The sequence below is a fragment of the Varanus komodoensis genome, unplaced genomic scaffold, assembly GCF_004798865.1.
Source record: "Varanus komodoensis strain SLA01 unplaced genomic scaffold, ASM479886v1 scaffold9, whole genome shotgun sequence".
Lineage (NCBI taxonomy): Eukaryota > Metazoa > Chordata > Lepidosauria > Squamata > Varanidae > Varanus > Varanus komodoensis.
In genome coordinates, this window is record NW_025336598.1 from 9,303,879 (window position 1) to 9,327,729 (window position 23,851).

The 23,851-nt window shown below is 43.3% G+C and overlaps 2 long non-coding RNA genes across 2 annotated transcripts in view; both read right to left on the bottom strand.

Annotated features, from left to right (window-relative positions):
- LOC123017195 overlaps positions 1-23,851 on the bottom strand; it is a 77,359-nt gene that overhangs the window by 45,741 nt on the left and 7,767 nt on the right. The gene's annotated exons all lie outside the window — the stretch shown is intronic.
- Positions 8,996-23,015, bottom strand: LOC123017194. Its single transcript, XR_006413549.1, has 3 exons — positions 23,001-23,015; positions 17,951-17,956; positions 8,996-12,707 (listed from the first exon to the last, which is right to left on the bottom strand). It is a non-coding gene; the product is annotated as an uncharacterized LOC123017194 (long non-coding RNA).

Below are 23,851 nucleotides of genomic sequence, written 5' to 3' on the forward strand. Positions count from 1 at the left end.
GAGCCAGCGTGATGTAGAGTTTAGAGTACTGGCCTGGGACTCAGAAAATCTGGGTTTAAGTCCCCACTCAGCCATTAAACTGCTTGGGTGACTTTGCACCAATCACTGAATTTCAGCCTCACCTACCTCACCGTTGAGAAGATAAAATGGAGAGGAGGGGACCATGACAGCTACCTTGATTCCTTGCAAGAGCCACAAGAGCTGCCTATAAATGTAGCAAATAGGTAGATAAAATACTATCACCCACGATAGCTAAATGGGCACCAACCCTTCAGGAGAGCCCCTCCAGATCAGGCTAAAGGCCTGGCTAGTCCAGCTTCCCATTCAGGCAGTGACCAACCGGCTGCCTGTGAGAGCCCTGCAAAGAAGACAGGAGCGCAACCGGCCCCCAGTGCTTGCTCACTGCCAGCTGCTGCGTGGAGGCACCCTGCCTCTGGGGTACTCCAGGCCCAGAGGCAGCCTGCTTCTAGAAACCAGTTGCTGGGAAGCAACAGCAGATGGGGGCTTTTGCTGTCAGGCATGGGGGGGGGGCGGGGGAGCTGCCTCTGACTGGCTACTGCTGGAAACAGGATGCTGAGGTAGGTGCGGCTTTGTTTGAATTCATCAGAGCTGAACAAAGCATTAGCTTGGTTTTGTTTCAATTATATAATGTAAGTATTTGTACTGATTGCTACCAGTATATAATTGCAGGCGTTCCTCCTTAAAAAGGAGAAGAGTAAGCCTTCCTATCCAAACAATAAAACAGGAAGCAAGCAAGTAGCTAGAGAAAAGGATCTTGGCTGCCTCCCAGGTCTCCCTTGCTATGTACCTGTAAAAACCATGAATCAGCAAAAGCAGCTAATCTGACAAACCAGAAAGACTGGCTTTCCGACATTGCAAATACATTGGCAAGCATTAAATTGCTGTTAACAACTGTGCTGGATGTTATATTTTTAAAAACAACTCTTGAACATTTATCTGTTTAATTGGTAGGTCTCACTACTCCATAGATCAGTAACATATAATTTCAAAAGCCATGCAAAGAGGTGAGTGTTGCATAATTATAAAAAAACATGGTTCAGCTAGAAACATTAGCAACACAATGTGTTTCCAAGCAGGTTGTGCTAGAATCCAAGCATACTGCATGCTTTCCTGGAAATAATTCTAGTTTCTTCTTGTATTATTTGCTAGAAATAATGGTAACCTACTTGACCTCTCCTAAGCCCTAATCCTTGAAAAGCCTCTAGACTCAGTCTGTTTCCATGCTCTATACCAATGTGCCTCTAATGCTAGCAACCACACTGAAGAAAGCAACAAAAGGGGGCAGCAGCAGAAGCAAAAGAAAACTTTGTGGATTTAGCTAGTGTCTGATTCACATAATGATGACCCTGATCTGATGTTATATCCTCCTCTCATTTCTCCTCCCTGAGAAGGCCTGTTCCATAGTGCAACATTTTAAAAGAACATGTAAGATCCAACATGTGTAGATCTGTAAAATGCGATCTGGGAATTGACTGCACAATTTGAATCGACATATCTTAAATCTTTCATTCATACTGGGAAAGGAGAGGAGAGGAATCAAAGCGAGAGTTGAGGGTCTGTTGGGGGTCACGTACCAGTGGAGAGGCATCCAAGGCAGCAGGCACAGAAGTTTTAATCTCTGTGGTTTTGCTTGCAGTGGAAGAGGCCAAAGCAGGGCAGCAAAGTTATTTACTGTTGTTTTATACATGCTTATGCGCACACACACATGCACTTAAAAAGTCAACTGTCAAGTTGTCTTCTCATCATCACACTTTTAAATGCCTAAGATCCTATCACACTGAAGCATATCACCAAGGTACTAAAGACAGACTATGTTGATTCAACTGTTGCTCAGGTCTCAGTGGATCCCACTGAAATCCATGGAGCAACATTAATGGGCTACCATGTAGGGCACATTGAGAAGAGAAGAACAATCCCTTGCCAAATTTACCAGGCCTAATCAGGAGGCTTAGCTGTATCCTGATAGTATGTCCATGTGCATCACTTTACCTGTACAGAAAGGAATGTTAATTCACTTTTTTGGGGTGGGGGGGGAGGAGTACCTTTGACACTGGGTGGTATAGGTCTTTCCCAGGGAATTTTTAAAAAATGTTTTTTGTTATTACATGCCTTTATTGCTGTAAGAGGTTATAAACCAAACACTTTCTTAAGATATGTGTTCACAGGAAAGTCTTTAACAAATGAAATGATACTTTTGACTTCTATGTGCTATATAGCGTTAAGAATTTTAATCTCTCTCTCTTCCCCCCCCCTCCCTTCTGGAGGTCTGGGAGGAGTCTCTTCTCCCATCAGTTGTGGCAGTCTGGTGTTTTTCTTCAAAAGTTCCTTTTCTGTCATGTACGTAATACTCAAGAAAGCTGATGTGAGAGTTTCTGGGTGGCAGGTGTGCTTCCAAGAAAGCAGGGTCTGGGGTGGACCACAAGCTGAGCAAGTAAGCTCACTCCCACATTAACCACACCTAAAGGCAATTGCAAAACAAACAGTTCCCTAAACATCTCTATAGTTTGGAGGTCTTGGTCTCTTAACTTACCACCCCATGTACCAGATGCCACCCTTCCCCTGCCCTCACAGCTTATTCTGCTTGTGCAATGGCCGTCTTGCCAGCGCTGGGCACGACTGTACCAGTAGAGAAGAATGCATTGTAAATTGGACAAATTTCCCTTGACGGGGGTTGTTCAGTAGGCCACTTTTGCCGCAAGTGTTCTAAAAAGCTGCCTCATCGAGTTTTGGGGAAACTCGTTAGGGACATCCCTTTGCTATCAGTTCCACTTCTTCACTGAGTGAAAACAGAAGGCTGAAGTACTCTTCTGGTCAGCAAAAACTGAAGCAGGATGGCCACCTAGTAACTGAATTTTCTCAGGGGAGGGGACATGCAGCTAACTTTTGCATGGTATTCCTGTAGTTAGAACACCACTGGAATCCCCTCTGCTTCAGGTTTTCCTTTCTATTCTAGCATTTCATAAATATGTCATATTCTTTGTTAAATTCAAGTTTTACAACTGGAAGGGCAAGGTTTTTCCCCTTCTGGATGGCACTCTACCAAAGTGAAGCTACCCCTTTGATCTCTGCTCCAGTTTCCTCCAACCAGAAAAAAACACTTAACACTAAGCACTTTTTTTTCATTATCTGTCTGGTCAATCCATGGAGGCTTTTCAGAGATGCCTTGAAGAGATGGTTGTTGATGAGGGCAAGGAGGCTCTGCAATGGAGAGTCTCTGGAGCTGAGATTACTCTGGTTAAATCTAACCTGGTAAGCTCCAATCTACTTCTCCCAGGGAATTCCTAAGAAAGGGACTTGAGTATTTTCCTTTTGGTGTTCCTCTGCTAAGCCTCAGGGAGCTACAGGAGATGGAATGACAGATAGGAAGGGGATATTTGTGAGTATCTGTCTGCCCTGCATGGGTTGGATACGACCTGGGAATGGAAATAAATTATGTGTGAGTGTGTGTGTGGGGGGGGGGAGTTATTCTAGGAACCGGCAGGGCTAATGAGACTATTCATTTGGAGCAGAACCCATCCACAAAGTGCCAGGGAAAAAATCTGGTGAATAAGTGGGGGACAGTTCTGCCCACTGAAGCTCTTGCTAGTCCTTCAAGAATGCAGCACTCCCAAAAGTTTTCCTTGCCAGTTGATGATGCACACTGCCCTGTGTGAATTTGACTAATGGCGCTGTAATGAACTCCATTCTAGATAATATACAACCAAAGAAGTGCAAAAGGATGGTAAAATAATACATATGTAGCAGATGGGAGAAAATTACCTGAATTACATAGTCAGGGACACTGCATGGTTTATAACAAGCAGATTGTGAGTGGTGAGTCATTCCTAACCTCCTACAAATGCCTTTCCATCCTTACAAATCAATATGGAACTGCAGTTCATAATTACTGCCTTATGCCAAGACGTACAAGCTGAGTTTCCTTTTTCATTACATTTAAACAAAGCTTACAAGCAGAACTTCTCTGGATTAAAAAAAACTCTACAAATAAGAGCACTCATCAACAAATGTAGACTACAACTCAATAAATGTTAGTATTAAGCAAGATTTTCTCTGAACATATTAACATGATGGATGTTACTGAAATGCCCTGACCCAGAATAGGAACAGTGTATATGCACCCCAACAGAACATTACACTATAGTAATGCTTATATCCATGTAATAGACCTTAAATGGATATTTGCAAATATTTGAAATTTGCAGCATTTCTCCAATGAAATTTCAAATTTGAGATTCTCCCTGAAAATATGTGTTTCAAGTATAGAATATAATTCTATATTTGTCTACTCAAAAGTAAGCCCAGATGAGGTAAGTGAGATTTACTCCCATGTAAGTGAATAAATATTCAGTGGGGCTTAGTTATACTAGTAAGTAAATATTACCTATTAACCAGTCAGTCCTAGAGGAGATCAACCCTGACTGTTCCTTAGAAGGCCAGATAATGAAGATGAAACTCAAATACTTTGGCCACCTAACGAGAAGGAACAACTCATTGGAGAAGACCAAATGGAGGCCAAATGTTCTCAAAAGTCAGAGAATTCTGATGCCCAGGATTTCCTGGTAAGTAAAGAATTACTGAAAAGATTTGCAGGCCCAGGAAAGAGAGAAAAATGAACAGTGCAGGACGTGCCTACGAGCTCATTATCGAGCCTATGCTGTGGCGGTGAGGGCAGTGAAGAAGAAATTCTTCTCCACTTCCATTGCCTCCTCACAGTGCTGTCCAGCAGAGCTCTTTCGAGTGGTACGTGGGCTGATACATCCTGGCCCTAAGAAAGATCCTGTACCACCTTCGATGGCCCGCTGCAACGACTTTGCCCAGCACTTTAAGGAGAAAATCACTCAGATTCGTCATGAGCTGGACTCCACAAGTGATTCAGTTCCTTTAGGGGAGGTGCCAATGACTCTGTCTGGTCAGGTATTATTGGATGAATTTCAGTTACTGCGGCCTGATGATGTGGACAAGGTGCTTGGACAAGTACATCCCACCACCTGCTTACTTGACCCTTGCCCGTCGTGGCTGCTGTCCAAAGCCAAACATGGGATTGGTGCCTGGGTCCTGGAGGTTATTAATGCCTCTCTGAGGGACGGCCGGGTGCCCGCTCCTTTAAAGGAGGCGGTAATCAGGCCTGTCCTAAAGAAGGCATCCCTGGATCCAGAGATGGCCAATTATAGACCGGTGGCCGACATCCCGTTTTTGGGCAAGGTGTTGGAACGGGTGGTGGTGGGACAACTCCAAGCACTCTTGGATGAAACTGATTATCTGGATCCATTTCAGTCCAGCTTCAGACCCGGGTTTGGTACTGAATCTGCCTTGGTCGCCCTGTATGATGACCTGTGCAGGGAGAGAGACGGGGAGTGCGTCCCTGTTGGTCCTCCTGGACCTCTCAGCGGCTTTCGATACCAGCGACCATGGTATCCTTCTGGATAGGCTGGCAGGATTGGGAGTTCCGCTCCTACCTCGACGGCCAATTCCAGAAGGTGGTGCTGGGGGACTTTGGCTCTGCACCATGGCAGTTATGCCATGGAGTACCGCAGGGTTTCATCTTGTCCCCCTTGCTATTTAATATCTACATGAAACCGCTGGGAGAGGTCATCAGGAGGTTTGGGCTGTGAAATCATCAGTATGCTGATGACACCCAGCTCTACCTCTCTTTTTCAACTGATCCAGGTGAGGCAGTGGCTGTACTGAACTGGTGCCTGGCCAAGGTAATGGGCTGGATGAGGGCCAATGAACTGAAACTTAATCCAGACAAGACGGAAGTCCTGTTGGTGGGTGGATCGAGCTCCTGGGTAGGTGGCCTGGACCTTGCCCTGAATGGAGTTGCACTCCTAAAGGTCCGGGACCGCAGCTTGGGAGTGCTCCTTGACCCGGAGCTGTCCTTGGAAGCCCAAATGACCGCGGTGGCGAGGAGTGCTTTCCTTCAGCTTCGGCTAATCTATCAGCTGTGTCCCTACCTGGAGGAAGACTGCCTAACAACAATGACACATGCATTGGTTACTTCCCCATTGGATTTCTGTAACGTGCTCTACATGGGGCTGCCCCTGAAGACAGTCCGGATACTTCAGATGGTGCAAGACAGAGCAGCCAGGTTGCTGACGGGGACTGGGTGTTATTCTCACATAACCCCAGTCCTCTACCAGCTTCATTGGCTTCCCATCGAAGTCCGGACTCAATTCAAGGTGCTGGTTATTACCTATAAAGCCCTTAACGGCTTGGGACCTGGATACCTGAAGGAACACCTTCTTCCATATTTGCCCCCCCCCCCCCCCCGAGATCGACAGCAGAGGCTCTCCTCCGGGAACCCTCCTCCTGAGGCAAAGTACCCGGAGGAGGGCTTTCTCTGCAGTGGCGCCCCATCTATGGAATGTGCTCCCCAGAGAGGTCCGCCTGGCGCTGTTGTTATTTGTTTTTTGGCACCAGGTTAAAACCTTTTTATTCCAGCAATATTTTAATAAGTTTTAATATTGTCTTTTCTATGTATTTAACTGCAGCCAGTGTGGGTTGGGAATTTATTTATGTTGTATTTTATGCTGTAAGCCGTCCTGAGGCTTTTCGCGACAGGACAGCATATAAATATTTTAAATAAATAAATAAGAAAGAGCTGGATATATACCTACCTGCATGTCCAGTTAAAACAGGAGAGCTATGCAGCCACCAGCCAGAACAGTTGCAAAGGGACTGAAGGACCATGTGCTTAGCCCCACTTCGAGGGTGCATTTCGAGGCTGCTTCCAGTCCCTTGCATATAAGATGGCTGCAGCAGGGAGTCTGTTGTAATCATACAGGCTCCCCATGTGATTTAGAACTCTCATTTTATAAGGTTCTTACAGTAGCAGTGAAACCCCTTTGTATAATTCTCGTGTTGCTCTATTGCATAAGTGATGACTGCATGAAGCTAAATGTGTTCTTTGAGCATGGTTCTATTAATACCCATAGCTTAAATTAGAGAAATTTGCTCAACATAGTTTCCTTTCCCAAAATTCATTTCCACTCTAGTTTACATAAGTAGGCTCAGGCTGTAGCTCTGTGCCCACTAACCAGAATTTGTACCTGAGGAGAGGGACTTAGTATGCAATTCCTGACCTGGACTGATCATTAAATTCAATTGCTTATCATTCTATGGCTCAAATTGTGTGGTGTGAGATGACAGAGGCATTTTGTTGTTTTAATCTGTGCCTCCTTATTCCAACACTGCAATTTTTACAAAGATGTCTAAAGCTCTAATTTTTAAAAATATCATTCATCTTACTTTCTTAAATTAAACAAGATATGGCTATTTCATGCAACTAACTAGTAATGTCCCAACATTTGCTTTCCCAAATGATAATAATTTTTTTTTGGTAGCAGTTCTGAGACACATCATTCAGCAATCAACAAGTGCATCATTAGTTCCATTCCCTACTTTGTGCCAGTTTAATATATCCCTCCCACTCAAAATAGTTTGTAGCAGAAACTGAATTTTGGTTATTTCCTTAATATTGCTGATCCCCCAAACTATGCATGGATATCAACAGTTTATGTGTATCAGACCCCCTTCCTTATTATTAGATTGCTACCAAGAGGTACTCATATTAGTTTTCTTGAGCCTCCATGAGGTTCCCCTTAGTCCATAAATACTGCCACTATTTTCTGAAATCTCCTTCCACAAATCCATTTTGGGTGCAATCCTATGTCTTCCCAACATTACCTAGGGGTGCACTGGTCCCATCTCTGAGGTCTTGAAGGTCCTCACAGCCAGCACTGAAAGAACCATGCTGGCTGCCTCTCTGAGGTTATAAATCAGCCCCAGAGCAGGGAAGGGGCCTATGGGGCTGGGAGGAGAACAGGAGCCAACAACGTCTATCATATCCAAACAATGCCCTAACCTCTTTCCCTCCCCCTCTGCAGCACTTCAAAGGGCAGTCAAAATGGCCAATGCAATTTTGCAATCCCTCCTTGGATGCACACAAGCCTCCAAGTTCATAGGCTTAGGTATATCAAAGTCAGACAACATAGGTTCATGCCTTCTGTAAAATAGCTTTTTTTTTTTTTTTTTTTTGGTAAAGTTTATCTCATTTAGCATCTCATAGAATCTGGAAATCATTTCTTTGACTCAAAGCCTTTTTTAATATTTTATCTAATCTTTTAACCATCGATACATGAATTATCCATAGCAAGGAATATACAGTATCTTAAATGCGTATGTGTAAAAATACAAATTCTTAGCAACTATACATAGCCATCAACAAAAGCGGACCAGGTAGCCAAGTAAGAATCCGTTTGAAGGTGGTGTGTATAAGCCGCTTATTCATATATTGAGAGCATTATAAGGCCTTCAATCCATTACTCTATAGGAGGTAAGCATTTACCCTCCCATCTTGTAATAACTGTCAAAAGCTTTAGCTGTCAAAAGGGTGCAGAACCTCCATTTATGCTGACAGTTCATTAATTTCTGTGAAGATTGTAAATAATTTACCATGGTCATCAGTGAATATTAAAGACAGTTCCAGTACAAAATTTATCGGTATAATCTTGTTTTCCTAAAAAAAATTAACTACTGGGCATTGCTAAAGAATACATTTAGAAGAAGCGTTACTGCTCTTCACTAAAAACATTTTGCCCAAATAGACAATTCTTTATTAAAGAGTCATGGTGTCCAGAAGACACAAACACAGCTTTTGCTGAATAAGACACAACCTAAGATCTGTAAATGTACCTGAGATAGATTCCAAAGTTGTGATCTACTGTTTAGGCAGAATGGGACACTCTAATTTCCTATTCCATTCCTGCTTAAAACCCCATACACCATGTCTATTCAGCTGTATCAATTATGCATAGACCCCAATTATCTCCTCAGAATTAAATAGTGCTCTCAAAATATTTCCATTTAGTTTTCATTTCTGATTCATTGATGTAATGGAAAATACAGCCAACAAGGGAAGCATGTCTTATTTCTTTTTCTAACTTACAGAGGGATTGATTGATTTATTGCCCGAACAAGGAGCATTGGTGGCAATTCTAGCAAACTGGAGCCATCACCACACATCTAGTAGTTTTCAGGGAAAAAGTTGAAGATTGATGTCTGAGTGTAAACTACTGTTGCCAGACACCCACAATAACAGTTGGCTATAAATATTGTTACCAACTCAGGCCAAGACTTAAAATAAAACATCTAAGTTTCTCTTCTCTTCTGTGGATTATTCAACTTGAGTGTGATTGCAAAAGAAGTTTTTTCACATCTCTTTTGTTTGAATTTCCTGTTCCTCCTGATTTATAGCCCTCCTATAAGGGCTCAATGTTAATATTACTAAAATAAATGATAAAGAAAAATAACTGCTTTAAGGTTGTATCTAATCGTGATGTTTTGTCAGAGGAAGGAAAACCACTGATAAAACAGATTTCCCCCAAAGGACCAGAACCAGGAGGAGGGAAAGAAAAAATGCACAGAGGTGCTTTTGCATAAGTGGACTTCCATGCATTATATTGGTACCAAGTCAGTCTCTGCTATGCAATTTAGAACTAAACTATATAAAATTAATCAAACCCAAGCACTGCACTTTAGACTAGGATCTCAAGCCAATCACCCTTCCCTTTTGGAGCCTGACTAACCTTGCTTGCTATGCATCTCACTCCATCTGGGTTATATTTATCTGATCAGTCCTACTTCATATTTCTCACAAGGCTACCAAGGGGCCAGCCAAGCAACCACAGTGTATTTATCAAAGGACAAATGCTTTCAGATGTGAACGCTAAGAATCTGGATAATTATGGGTGTAGCTAACTTGGTTGATTTTATGCCACATGAAAGTACTTGTAGAGCAGTTAATACATTAAAATAGCATTGTGCAACATTATGTTTGATGAAACACTTGCCAGTTTCATTGATTGAAACTGGAATTGCATGCACAGGACTTTTTTCAAGCATCTAGGCCTATGTATGTCTCTAAATGGGCCAAAGTCTTCTTTACTCATATTTAATTGTCTTCTGACCCAAATGAAGAAATCATAACTACTCCCATTTTACAAATGGAAGAATTTAGTCCAAGAAATGGTGGCTAGCCAGTGCTTACTAAGCAGGGTCCTGGAAGAGTTTGGCTAGCAATGAAACAGCAATCCTTAGAAACACAGGCCTGTCAAAAGCCCTGTTAAGTTCCACTGAAGCTATTTCAGCTAAATGGTTAGCATCACCGCCCTGGTCTCAATTCTAGACTTGCACAGTGATACTAAGCATGTTTACTTACCCAAAATAAAAAACAAGATACATGGGGTTTGGGCTTCATGTGGTGCTTTCATTGTTATAGTGATAGGGTCAGTGGTTTAAATCTTCCTTTCTTTCTGATGATGGCAAGCTGATTTTTTTATCTTCAGAAAACATCTGGAAAGGAGCACTAGTTCAGTTCTGGTACGCATGATTTAGATGTAGATAGTCCCATGTCCAATCTCCAGGAGAAAGGAACTTCAGTAGCACTACTAGGTGGGTCTCCTAGCAAAGATCTTGGAAAAATTCTGCCAGTCAGAATCAACAGTTGATCAAATTGATTAACCAACTGATCAATTGTCTAACTTAGTACAATAAGTCAGTTTTATGGAAATATGAATGACAGCTTTGTTATTGGCTGGGTTCACACTACACTACACGTGACTCTATAATTTCCATGCGTCACAATTTTTTAAGTAGATGCACCTTACAGATGATCAGGCTCACTGCGGTAACTCTCCCTCCCGCCATCTCCCTCCCTCTCAGTCCTCCAGGTGATATCCCAGCAGCACTTGCATGGGAGGGGCAGTAGAGGAATCAGCTGAGTGACACTACTCCTTTCCCAGTGCCAACTAGCTGATCATCCACTTCTGCCCCAAAGATCATCTTTAGGGCAGGAGACAGGCAAAGTGTGGCAAAACTGCAGTGGTACTCCGGCTACTTACCTCACAAGAGCAGTGACGGGCGCTCTTGCTAGGTGGCTCTATGGTGTTGGCCTTGGTTCTACAATGAGCTGTGTTTTCCAGACAACACATTAAGGCGCTGTGGTACCAAGATACCATACAACAAACTATTATTCCTGTTTGTGGTTTCTAAAAGCACAGTGTGCTGTGCTGAAATACCATGATGGAGTTCAGATGACACAGCAGATTAACAAAGATTAAAAAAACCCAAATCCTCCCATTGCTTGTTGTGTCACGCTAACCTGCCCATTGTGTCAGTTCGTCTTTTTGCTTGCTTCATTGGGTATTTATCTTTAATTTCCTCTCATGCAAATACTACTGACAGCAATATGGATTTGACCTCTATACTTTCAAATACAGTATTCAAGTGTATCAAAATGATCAAACCAAGGTGTTGCATGCATTCTTTATACAAATATACCACTAGCACTTATGTGATCTAAAGTGTCCTTCTCAATACCACTCTGCTCTGGGAAAGTGGTGGGTGTGGGAACAGGAGACAGGATTAAAGACGATTAGTAGTGACATGCAGGAGCAGTGCCACCCCAAGGCATTTTGCTGCCTGTGGAGCCCAAATGCCCCGTCCCCTGCTAACGTCAGCACTTGAAAAAGTCTTTTTGCACCATTCAGAAACCCAGTCCCAGCCTTTGCTTGTGTCCTTGCCCTGCATAGTGCAGGTGTTGTTATACTTCGCTGCATAACAGGACCAGCCATGAACGGAAGGAAGGATTCTTACTCATTTACCAACATGCCACTTTCTCCCAGAAACTCCCCTGCGCACTATTGCAGCTCTGTATTGTTGATGTCCCTGCTAGCCAGGTGACGTACAGACCTCTAAACCAAATGCCAATAAGGTTCAGCAAGGCGGAGATTCATTTGGTTCTTTGATTCAGCTGGGAAGCAACAACACCCCACATTCCATCAACACATCCTTCTTATAGCTTTTCTTTTTCTTACTTTTTCCCCCACACAATCTCACCCCCATTGTTCCCTCATCCAATCACCTCCCAGGGTCTGCCTGACCCTTTGCCCAATCCCCTTACGGGGTCTGCATGTCCACTGCATGCCTGTCCTCGGGGAAGAGGCTCTCTCCATCCAATCCCTTCACAGACGGAGCGTGATCACGGCGTGCCAGGCCTTGCGTAGGGAGTCCTCCTCTTCACACTACCCCTTTCTCTGGGGGGTCCTCTTCTTTACACTACCCCTTTGTCTTACCTTATCAACATTCTTTAGCCCCCTCCTTTTTCTTCTCCAAAGCAAGCAGTTATACAAAAACCAAATGACATTAATTGAGCTAACCAAGCTTTCAAGCAAGCAGCTTTCTACAAAAGCAAATAGCGTTAGTTTAGCTAGAACTAAATAATGTTAGTTAAGCTAATCAGGCTCCTTCATTTCCTCCCTTTTCATATATGCAACCCTGGAGGTGGCCTCCATGGGTTGTCATTGAAGCAAGGAAGAGCATTCCCTTGGGACACATCTGAGTACCAGGGTTTTTGCCGGGTCATCAGGTTTCTTTGGGTTGGTTGTAACCACCATCATACCTTCAATAGTGCAAGTTACTATAGACTGAATTATGGGAATTAAGCAAGGAAGGAGCATAAGTCCAACAAAGGCACACATCAGCATAAACAGAACTTGTTTCCAATCTCGGAACAGCCCTCCAAAGATTCCAGGCTGTACCAAGTGGCACTTACTAGCCCCATTTGTGTGAATAATGCATAGCTGTCAGCATCCACATGTGGCTGGCCATCCAACTGCAGGCTACGGCTTTTCCAGTTTAGCAGAAACAAAACCACATGCCAGCTACTGCACCAAATTCTCTCTCTCACACACACACAGGGAACCTATTCCAGCATGTGCCAATTGGCTGTAAGGATGTTGCTAGTCCACCATCATCACCCCAACTGGTAGAGTGCTTTCAGTGGTCCTTACCTGCAGTGGCTTCACATGGAACTTGTTTTCCCTAGGGACCTGTGGAACACATATGATTTCTTTCCTTTAGCTGATCTGGGACAGCATGTGCCTGCCCTCCTGTAACCTGCATGTCTGTTTTACCTGGTCCTTGGTGTGAATCCAGACATATAACATGTTCCAGGTGTAAGAAATTCATGCTGGGTTTTCCCCAGCGCTACTAAAGCATACACATTCTATTACACAACGAGGCAGTACTCTAAAAGGGAAAACTGAAAAATTAGGAAATCCACTGTTTCCTTCCTACAAGGACAAACGGTATAGAAGGGAGTAACAAAATTAACAGTAGTACACAGAGACAGCCAGAATAATAACTTCAAGAAACTCCCCCTTTTTCCTTCAGCATTATCATCTAGGCTACTTAGCATTAGGCAAATGCTAGTCTCTTTGGTCTAAGTCTTCAAGCCAGAACCCGAACCTAGTCCCCGATAGGCTGCATTTCTTCGAGGCTCTTCTTCCTTGCCCCCTCCAGTTGTGAGCCCTTGGCTGACCCTGATGTCAGCTTCTTCTCGTCCTGGTCTGTTATGTCACTGGTCCTCCCTTGCAGGGTTGGAGTTTGAACAAGAACTTCAGGTTCTCCACAGGCTCCATGGTCCTTCGGTCTCCTTGTGGTTTTTGGAACTTCCTCAGCCTGGTGCAACATTCCCATGTAGGCAGTCCCACTGATCTCACTGCTGTGTAGCGAGGGGCACCTAGGCGTGGTCCTCCCTCGGCATCAGTGGTCTTCAGGCAGTCCAGTCTCAGGCGAGCCGGCTGATGTAAGCAGGCAGTCCCCCTTCCCTTGTGTCATGGCAAGCCATAGGCAGCAACCAGCCAGTGGCCACAGCTTCACACACTGCAGTCAGTAAAACAGGCATGACTGCTTTGGCCTTGCTGGACAGCCAGCATGGCCACTCTGGGCTCAGAAAAGGAGTACTACTGGCCAGCTAGTCGTTTTTGTGTGGTTTGCATCTTATGTGTGGTGACCCAATGAAATCCAGCAGATGTGAAGTCTGTGACTTCAGTGGCAATTAAAAGGTTGTTCATGTACTGTAGTAAGAACAGCATTAAAGTCTCTGGTCCATCTAGGCAAGTCCCTAACCAATGTTTGAGAGAAAGGTGGGTGAGTTCCCTTCTTCCCTGAGCAAGGGTGGTTAGACACAGCTGACTTTTCCTTCCAGGGCTGTAGAGAAGTTGTAGGCAGTGGCAGAGATCCACATCAGTTTGGAGAGAAACCTCAAGATGTAAAGTCTATGTCTTTTTTTTTTTAAGTCTCTTTAGCACAGTCTCAAGAAGAAAATGTTTTTGGTTGTTGACACCAATCCAGTCAATGCCAAAATGCACACAAAGAAACCCTTTGCTGAACTTGTGTTGCACAAACTTACTGCTTACCTAACCTGAAGAAAAATGTGCTTTCAGATGGACTTGTCAATGAGAACACAGTTTTTCACAATTTCTTATTACAGAGATGGTCCTCTCCCACATAGAAACAAAGTGAGTCAAAAAGGGTCCTCCCCTGGTCATCTAGTCTGACCCCGTCTCAGCCAACTCTGTTCCTATAATCCACAACAAGTGGTTGTCCAAACTTCTTCACTGATGGACCTCAACCACCTCCCATGAAACCCGTCCCATTTTCTGGGGGTTCCGGACCCTCAGAGATTATCTTCTAACATTTAACCTGAAACCTAGTTCCTGGAGTTTTGTTTTATTCAAATACATTCTGTCCTTCTGGCATTAGTCCAATTAGTGCTTTGAAACAAACTTATCACCTTTTCAGAATCCTCTGGAAAAACTAGGATTCTGATTCTTTTAATAATACAACTCAGAGGTAGCAAATGGTTGTTAAAAACACACAAAAAGATAAACACAACCCCAGGCAGAACCTGTCACAGTGGCATCTGCCCTTTTTTTTCTGTTAAGTTATGGCCTGCTCACTTTCGAGTCCAATGCAATAAATTCTTGCAGGGAGAGGCATCATGCCTCCCCTCTCCCATTTTTTTTCACAACGTGCTCAATTTTTCTTCCAGGCCTCACAAGCACCAGCTGCCTGTGGTTTTAGAGATAAATCAGAATCGGTCCTCTTCATTAGCTTTGTCTCTACCTCCCCTTCAACATCTTTTACCAAAAATCCCAGTCTGGCTAGGAGATCTCTCCCTGCCAAGTGACAAATTTCCTCCCCCAGTACAAAATCACACAACGGTTTCACCATGTTCATGTTTTACCTGAGCAGGTTCAAATATTTTCACTTTTACCAGATTACCTCCCATTCCTTGAGCCATCAATTCTCCTTTTACCCAACTGCATTCCATCTGGAATCATATTCATTGTGGAGCAGGTAGCTCCAGAGCCTACCATAAATACCATGTCTTTCCCAAATGGTTCCACTTCCTAATCTTTGTCCATCTTCATGAGAGAAACTAACCTCTCCTCTCCCTTCAGCTCACTCAGAGCACTCTCATTTAAAGTGCCCAACCTTTCCACATGAATAGCATCCTGCGCTTAATCCTTCACTCATTCGCCCCTCTTTAGGTGCGGGCTGAAATCCTCTTCCTCGACCTCTTCTTCTACCTTTCCTCTAATGCCATTGCATTCCATTCTCTGAGCCATAAACTCAATTTCTCCTCATCCTCTCTTATCGCATACACTTTCTGTTCCTCTCTCAACAAATCTTCCAACATCCTTGCCTCTCTTCCATCTAACTTCTGCAACTTCTGTTCTGCTTAATATCCTCCCCTGCCTTCCCTGCAAACTAGCACTTCAGCAATATCTATCTGATGGGCTGGATTCCTGGATCCAATTGCCCAATTTATTTATTTATTTATTTTGCATCTGTTGCTTCAGTCTTTCCAGCCACTCAGATGGAGTATCATATTTCTTTTATTCCAAAGACAAAGTCTTATGTACATTAAGGGACTGAGGTACTGCCTCTTTGATTCCCCGGGTCATATAACTCTAATAACTCCCAACTCTCCCTTCTAGAAGCCAGCACAGAGCATCTCCTGCTCTGTTGAGATTTTCTCTATTCCAAACATCTCTAGCTGCCTGTTAGATCAAACTCAATTCTTCACCAGAAAACAAAATACAAGCAAACAAGCAAGCAAGCAAACAGACAAACAAACAAAAATAGCTTGTAGTCCCTGCCTAAAAGGTTTCACCTCTGCTGCAGTCAGCGGGGACTCCACAGACCCAAATTCTCCCATTGTCAAAGCACCTGCCCAAAAGGGGCCATAATCCACTTGAACATCATCATGTTGTTTCCTGCCCACTTCCTGTTTCCTGCCCACTTCCATAGTCTGTCCAAATTCTTTTGGAACTGGAGTACCTGCTCCTCAGTTTCTCAAGCAGGATATCATGGGGCACTTTGTCAAAGGCCTTGCTGAAATCCAGGTATACCACATCCACTGCATCCCCTCCATCTAGCCATCTCGAAACCTTGTTGTAGAATTCCACAAGGTTTTGTCTGGCAGGACCTGTTTTTGTGGAAACCGTGTTGCGTGGTTTCCAGCCTCCCTTGCCTATCTAGCATCACCAGATCTCTCCGTATTGTGAGCCTTTCCATTGTTTTTCCTACAATGGACCTAAGGCTAACAGGTCTGTAATTCCCCATGTCCCTTTTGCTACCCTTTTGTCTATTTGCCCCAGTACTCATTTCCTATTCAGGTTCCTCTTTCATCTAATCCCTCTATCCACCTCCTTTCGCATCCATGACGACGCTCTCCTCCGCCTCCCCGCCTTACTCACTAGAGGTATCGTCAAGGCTTGCACCTCCAAAACCTCCCTTTTGAGTGCCATCCACCCCTCCTCAACTCACTTACCTTCCAGTAACCTATCCCAGGAGACTTTCCCCCATCTGGCCTTCAGTTGGCCAAAGTTGGTCCTCTTGAAGTCCCAGCTTCTAGTGCTCGACCTGCTGCATGTCCCCAGTCCCCTGATCTCAAAGCAAAGGATGGAGTGATGACTCGCAGCCAGAGCTCCCCTAATCTGTACTCCATCTATCAGCTCCTCTCTATTAGTCTATCCCTTCCTGTCATTTCTAAAAAGATGATACCCCTCTTTGTTCACATTCCAGTCTTGCCTTTCATCCCACCAAGCTTCTGTGATTCCCACCAGGTCATACCTTCCTATTCCCAGGAGAGCTTCAAGCTCTTCCTGCTTATTACCCATGCTCCTAGCATTGGTGTACATACACCTCAACTCCTTCCCACTGCTTCCTTTCTTTGGAGTCCCCAGCCTCCTCCTTCCTCCCATCTTCCCTGATACCTGGCCCCTCTATGTAGGAGTCCTGTCAGTCCCTGCAGTGCCTCTAAAACCAGGCTCCCAGAGCCCTGATCCTCTCCCCACACTTGTCCAGTGCAGTCACATACATGGATACAAAATGCACCAACCCATAGTGAGTACAAACAAACCTGAACTCCTATACATTTCAACAAATAATCAATGCTTGAGCACTTAGATGAACACCAGTGCTTATGTTCATAAAAAGATTTTTTTTCTTCCTTGAAAGAACTTCCCCTAGCTCCTCCTCATTGTGGATGCTTAAGCATCTGTTTTAACCCATGCCTTCCCAGGCAGAATTTTTTCTCTGACGCAATACAAGCTTTGAACACTCAAAGAACCTCAAATTCCTTGCCTCAGTCATAGAACCTCTTTTATATATACATATATATATACACATATATATATACATATATATTTAGACATCAAGATTTCTTTTGAGAACTAATGAAAGCCCACCCTCAATCTGTGGCTGAAAACAGGGCTGCTCCAACCTCCCAAAGTGCTTTGAACTCTGCACGTGCTCAGAGGCTTTGTGTGTGCTGCTTCTGCAGTACTCACAAAGTGGTGGTACTTCCTTGCCTGAGCATCCCCCCTTTCTTGGCTCTGTGGAATAGCCAAGCCCACAGAGTCAAGAAATCCAAATTTTCCAGCACAAATTCCCCTGAATTCAGTTGGCCAGACCAAACTCAGAGAAGAGGCTGCAGTTACTGTCTCTTTAAATAATGGGAGTGCTCTTAGCAAGACCATCGCTCTCTTGTTCATTTGTTTTTTCTTTTCTTTACACTTTTCTTCCCCCCCCTTTTTTTTTTTGAAAAAGTACCCAATCACCATTTACTAAAACTCTTAAAATTCTTACTCATACCAAGCACCCCTTGAATCAAGGAATTCCTGTCAAATGCACACTCATTCTCACATGACACACGCACAAAATCCAGAAAAAATTTTTACTGCTCAGGCTAATTGCTAAACATAACCATTCAAATTTCCAAGACTTTACCAGCAAATTTTCAACCGTACACACACATATATACATCTCCATCTTTCATCTGCCCGTCAGCACCCCCCCCCCCCGGGATTTCAAATGCAATTATTTAATCTAACAGGAAGGAAATTTTTCCTACCTAGGAGGGCTGTAAGGCAGATGGAAGAGGCTGGAAAACTTGCAAGACGTTAAAACAGTGTTCCCAGTTTCTGACAAGGAAAAGACATGAAGAAGGGGAGAGCACAAAAGTTGGCTTGAAACTTCCAGAGCACATGGGGAGGGTATAGGGGGGATTTTTAATTTTTTCCCCCCAACAAACTGTTCTGGTTACCCATTCCAGGGACAGCCAAATGAGTTTCTTGCCTCTAAAAGTAAATCTAGAGTCAGGGCCGGCCTGTCGCCCCTCGTTCAAATGGCTGTCCCGAACCTGAACCTGATATTCCCCAGACAGAGCATACCATGAGACATGCACACAACCCTCCCCCCTTTTCTTTCCCCAGAACCAGATTTCCCAGAGCAGATCTACTCACGCCAGGGTGTTCAGAAGATTGAATCCCTCATTGAATCTCCAAAGGCATTGGGCTTGAACTGACCGGTGCCTGCCGCAGCCCCCCCACCCCCAGGCCTCCCAACCAAAGGAATGTTGGAGCGCGCTTTGAGGCCTCGGAGGGGCACCCGCGGTTTCCAGCCGTAGTTCATCCGAAGGCCAAGTCCCCAAAAGAGGGGCTCTTTCTCTGGCGGGGCAACACAGCCCTCGAGCCCCACATTGGGCGCCAGAAAATATTGATGTCCCTGCTAGCCAGGTGACCTACAGACCTCTAAATCAAATGCCAATAAGGTTCAGCAAGGCGGAGATTCATTTGGTTCTTTGATTCAGCTGAGAAAAGCAACCAGGTGTCAGCTTCCCAGTACACAGGCAGGAAGCAACAACACCCCACATTCCATCAACACATCCTTCTTATAGCTTTTCTTACTTTTTCCCCCACACAATCTCACCCCCATTGTTCCCTCATCCAATCACCTCCCAGGGTCTGCCTGACCCTTTGCCCAATCCCCTTACAGGGTCTGCATGTCCACTGCATGCCTGTCCTTGGGGAAGAGGCTCTCTCCATCCAATCCCTTCACAGACAGAGCGTGATCACAGCATGCCAGGCCTTGCGTAGGGAGTTGTCTTCTTCACACTACCCCTTTGTCTGGGGGGTCCTCTTCTTTACACTACCCCCTTTGTCTTACCTTATCTACATTCTTTAGCCCCCTCCTTTTTCTTCTCCAAAGCAAACAGTTATACAGAAAGCAAATGATATTAATTGAGCTAACCAAGCTTTCAAGCAAGTGGCTTTCTACAAAAGTAAATAGCGTTAGTTAAGCTAGAACTAAATAATGTTAGTTAAGCTAATCAGGCTCCTTCAGTATTGCTGTGGGAAACCTGAATTTTGGGTTCCAGTCAGGGAAATGCTGGTTGGGAAGTAGAAATGATACAGTGAGCTAAGTTTCCCTACACTTCCCACTCTCTCTCTCTCTGATTGCAATCTGCTTTTCCTGTTATTCAAGAGAAAAATGCACATTTCAGAACAAAATTTTGAACATGTGTGCTCAAACAACCACCTTTTCCTACAGATTAAGTTACAAAAATCTTTTAAAAGCATTTTAAGGTGCACATTTTTTCTCTTAATTTTTTTTCTGAATGTATGCACTGACTTGGAGTTGTGCAAGCTTTTCCAGACAACTGTGCTCCTGCTAACATTTAGGGTTGCAGAGCGAGAAAAGCAAAAGCTAACAAAACTAAATTCTTGTATCACCCTATTCCTGCTTCTGCATTGCCCCAAAGAAACAGAAGCCAGATATTTGCATACACAACAGTGACTTCTGTTAATAAATACTTTGTCTTTAATTATACACTCCAGATAGTATATTCTGATTCAGTATTCATATAATGTCTTCAGTATACTTACATGGTTACATGAAAAAGGACATTTCTAACATTTGCCTGCTATTACTGATAATTTAATGGTATTTTCAGTAGGTTAATCTCTCCCATCCCACTTCAAAATAAGAAGGAATGTTTATTCCAAATCTCCAGCTGTAAATTAGTTTCTTGCTCTTTAAGTGTAACTCTTTGTTTTAAATGGGTTAAATCCAGAGTAAGTAATCCTTATAGTACATCCACTGAAGTCAATGGGCCCTAGATTAGTTATGACTAACTTACCATGCTGCTATCAATGGATCTATTCTATGCATGACTGTGTCTGGATGCAATCCATTTAAATGTTTCCCTTCAAACATTAAAAAATATACTCAAGGCAGCTTGCATCCAATCTCGTGTGCATGTGTGTGTGTATGTGCACATATGGATCAGCAAAAGAAAAAAAAACCAAACCACTGTTTGGTGTTCCTGCTTTATTAGAGCTGGCATAGCCCCAAAATAAAACAATATCTTGGATACTGTGTGTAATGAGATGTATTTTTAAATTGGTGCACAAGCATAGAAAAAACTATAAATACTCATTTATAATGCCCTGTTATCAAAGTGAAAATGCTAGTAGTAGTAGTAAGAAAAGCCAATTATCATCTAATTTCCATGGCTACCATGCCTTTTCATCACAAATGAGGTTACTGTTAATGCAAAAACATTAACTCCTTCTATTCTCAACCATCTAATAATTCTCCTTTTTAACTATCAAGGTATGTTTAGCAGTTGCATTATGGTGTCTGAGAACTGTATTACTCCTTGAAATAACTTGGTATCACTTCTGTCCCACAAAATGAAATTCGAAAACAATTATAAACAAAACAACACAGCTGTTGTTTTTCATAGTAATAACAACAATCCTTTAAAGACTTGAAAGAACAGTGATCACTACATAGATAATTTCCAGATGAGAAAGGAAGATTATGAAACTGTGTGCTTTAAGTAGTGTTTCTAGTAGCTAAAACACATAAACAGAGTGCTGCAGTTTTTTGCTGGGTTATATCATTTCAGGCTGCAGGACTGTTTCAGACAATGGATTTTATGTGGAATCACCATGGCTCATTCACTCCCATTTTACAAGAGATTCACGTGACAGTTTCATCTTTTTGTATTCCTCCCATGTTTTCCCTGTGCTGCTTCCCTCATCTCTTCTTACTGCAGAAAGCCCAACCTTTTCTTAGGATGAAACAGTGACACCATCTTTGTAGGTATAGATGTTCTTAATGCAATTCCTTCATTTTTTAAAGAGGCATGGTTTTAACCTGCCTGTAAGGCAGATTAATCTGTTATAGGTTCACATGTTCAGTATGATCTGTGCTGCAGGCACTATTTTATCATTTGTCAACCTTTTAAGTAGTGCTCAAATGCTTTTTGGTTATAAACATATTTAGAACTTAAATGTTATAGCATTATACCCTGATGTTATTCTAATGCAATATAGTTTATGATGGAGAAAAACTATTCCATTCACCAGCATTTTAGCATAATGGTAGTGACTGGAAAGAGTTTTTAAAAATTATTTTATATTTTTTCTTAAAACATTAAACGGGTGTAATGGGGTATTATGCTTAAACATGGTTTTAAAAACTTTAAAAGAAAAACAACTCTCCCATCACTTTGCAAAACTGGGAGGCTGGGGGGCACTGTGTGTGTGTGAGTGTATACAAATATTGCATTATTTAATTTAAATGGTTAATTCTTTTAAGACACAATGCTATGCATGTTTAGCTAGAAAAGGGCTTAAAACTCCCAGCATGCTCCAGCCAGACTGAAATCTCTCTCACCCCAAACCTTCATAGCCAGTGTCATAAGAACTGTGGTTCCTGCTTTCGGAACTTGCTCAACCTTGTAGAGGTCCAAAGGGGGCTTTCCGGTGGGCAGGGAGAAGAGAAGCCATAATTTGCTCTGTTCTGCGCCCTTTCTGGTCCTGCACCCCTGCCCCAGACTGCAGTGTGACTCCTGCAGATGGGCTCTAAGTCTCATGCAGAGGGAAACATACAAAAGGAGCACAGAGCAGCAGACACCGCCTCCATCATTCCTCCCACCCTGTTGGCAGCAACCCAGCAGGGCATGGGATCCTCTTAGGCCAGGGAGGCTGAAAGCTCCCAGCTAGCAGGTGGCAATCAGATCAGATGGTATCTTAGGATTAAGTGCACTGTTCAGCAAGGGACAAGTTCTCTCAGCTCAGATACTAGGGAATTTTAAGAAGGAGCTGCATTCTCCTTTGTGTGGATTTTGTTGTGGTTATGAAAAGAAACGATGGCTGCTTGGAGTAGATGCTTTAAACTCAGAGTTATATACCACTTTTTTCCTGTGAAAGGCCAGGGAAATTTAGGTTGAGCTCCCTTGCTAGTCTGGTCCATACCTACTTAGCTTCAGCAATATTACAGTATGGGTGCTGTGCCTGTCTGTCTGTCCAAGGTGCACTGTGAACAGGGCACCATGGCAACAGATTTTCAGCTTTCCCATCACTTGCTCACACATACTATAATTGGCATTCTGGCAATCAATACTCATGGTAGAAGCTGACAGCACCAGTTCACTGTGCAAAATTAAGCCTATTTGACTGGAAAACCGCCACTTTCATGACTCGGGTCTAAATTAGGGTATCTGCTTTTCCTCCTGTGTAAGTTTTGCCTCATTTACCCACTTCCCTTCCTCCTTCTATGTTTGACCACTTACAGGTTTTTGTGTACTGAGATCCATGGGTGTAGGTGAACTGTGGAATTATGTTGCCACAGAATCTGATTCAGCTTTTTCCATAAGCAAAGAAGTATAAGCCCAACAACAGATCTGAAACTGGCAAGCAAGGGCTGTCAGCTGGGGAGTCAGTCTGTATGTCACAGCCAGCTCTGTGGGTTAAAAGCGAACTGCAAGAAACCAGCCCAGGAAGGCTCCAGAAGAAGATCATTTGTTCAAAGTCCAAAGGTAAACAAGTGATATTTCCCAACACATATAAATGTCCGTTTTATGATTAATGTTTTTATGACACTGTATTTTTATGGGAGTTTTCACTTTTTGTAAACTAGCCTGAGAAATTAATGCTGAAGGTGCAGTATAGATGTGAAAGCACCCATTGATGTGCTTGAAAAATGGTGCTGGAGCAGAGCTTTGCAAATACCCTAGACTAACAGAAACAAGTGGGTCCTAGATCAAATCAAACCAGAGCTTTTTCTTGAAACAAAAATGATGAAACTGAGTCTGTTGTAACTTGGGCACATCCTGAGAAGGCAAGGCTCACTGGAGAAGACAGTAATGCTAGGGGAAGCTGAAGTTGTACCACTGCCTGTGAAGCAGAATAAATCTGTTCCACAAGTAGCAAAAAGTTATCCCCAAATACTAATTCCACCAAAAACGGAACATGTATACAACCCTGTCAGAGGCCATCAAGTGAAAGCAGTGGAGAGCTTAGTATTACAACAGTTGTAAATAACACTCAGGACTCTTTGAGTAGCATCAGCAAGGCATCCACCTGGAATAATTTGGAAAATTCAGGAATAAGTTAGTTAATCCTACAGACCAACAAGAATTTCACATCCTGGATTAAGGGTCCTTCTTTGGCTTAAGAAGTACTACCAGTATGTTTGTTTTTAAGACTGAGATGATGCCCCCTTTTAGAATACTATCAAATAGTGCCTGAAGGTATGGGGTTAAAGTTGTAGCAAAGGCTTCATAAAATTCAGCCCAGGGACATCCACTCCTGGTGCCATCTTTAAGATTGTTTAATTCATT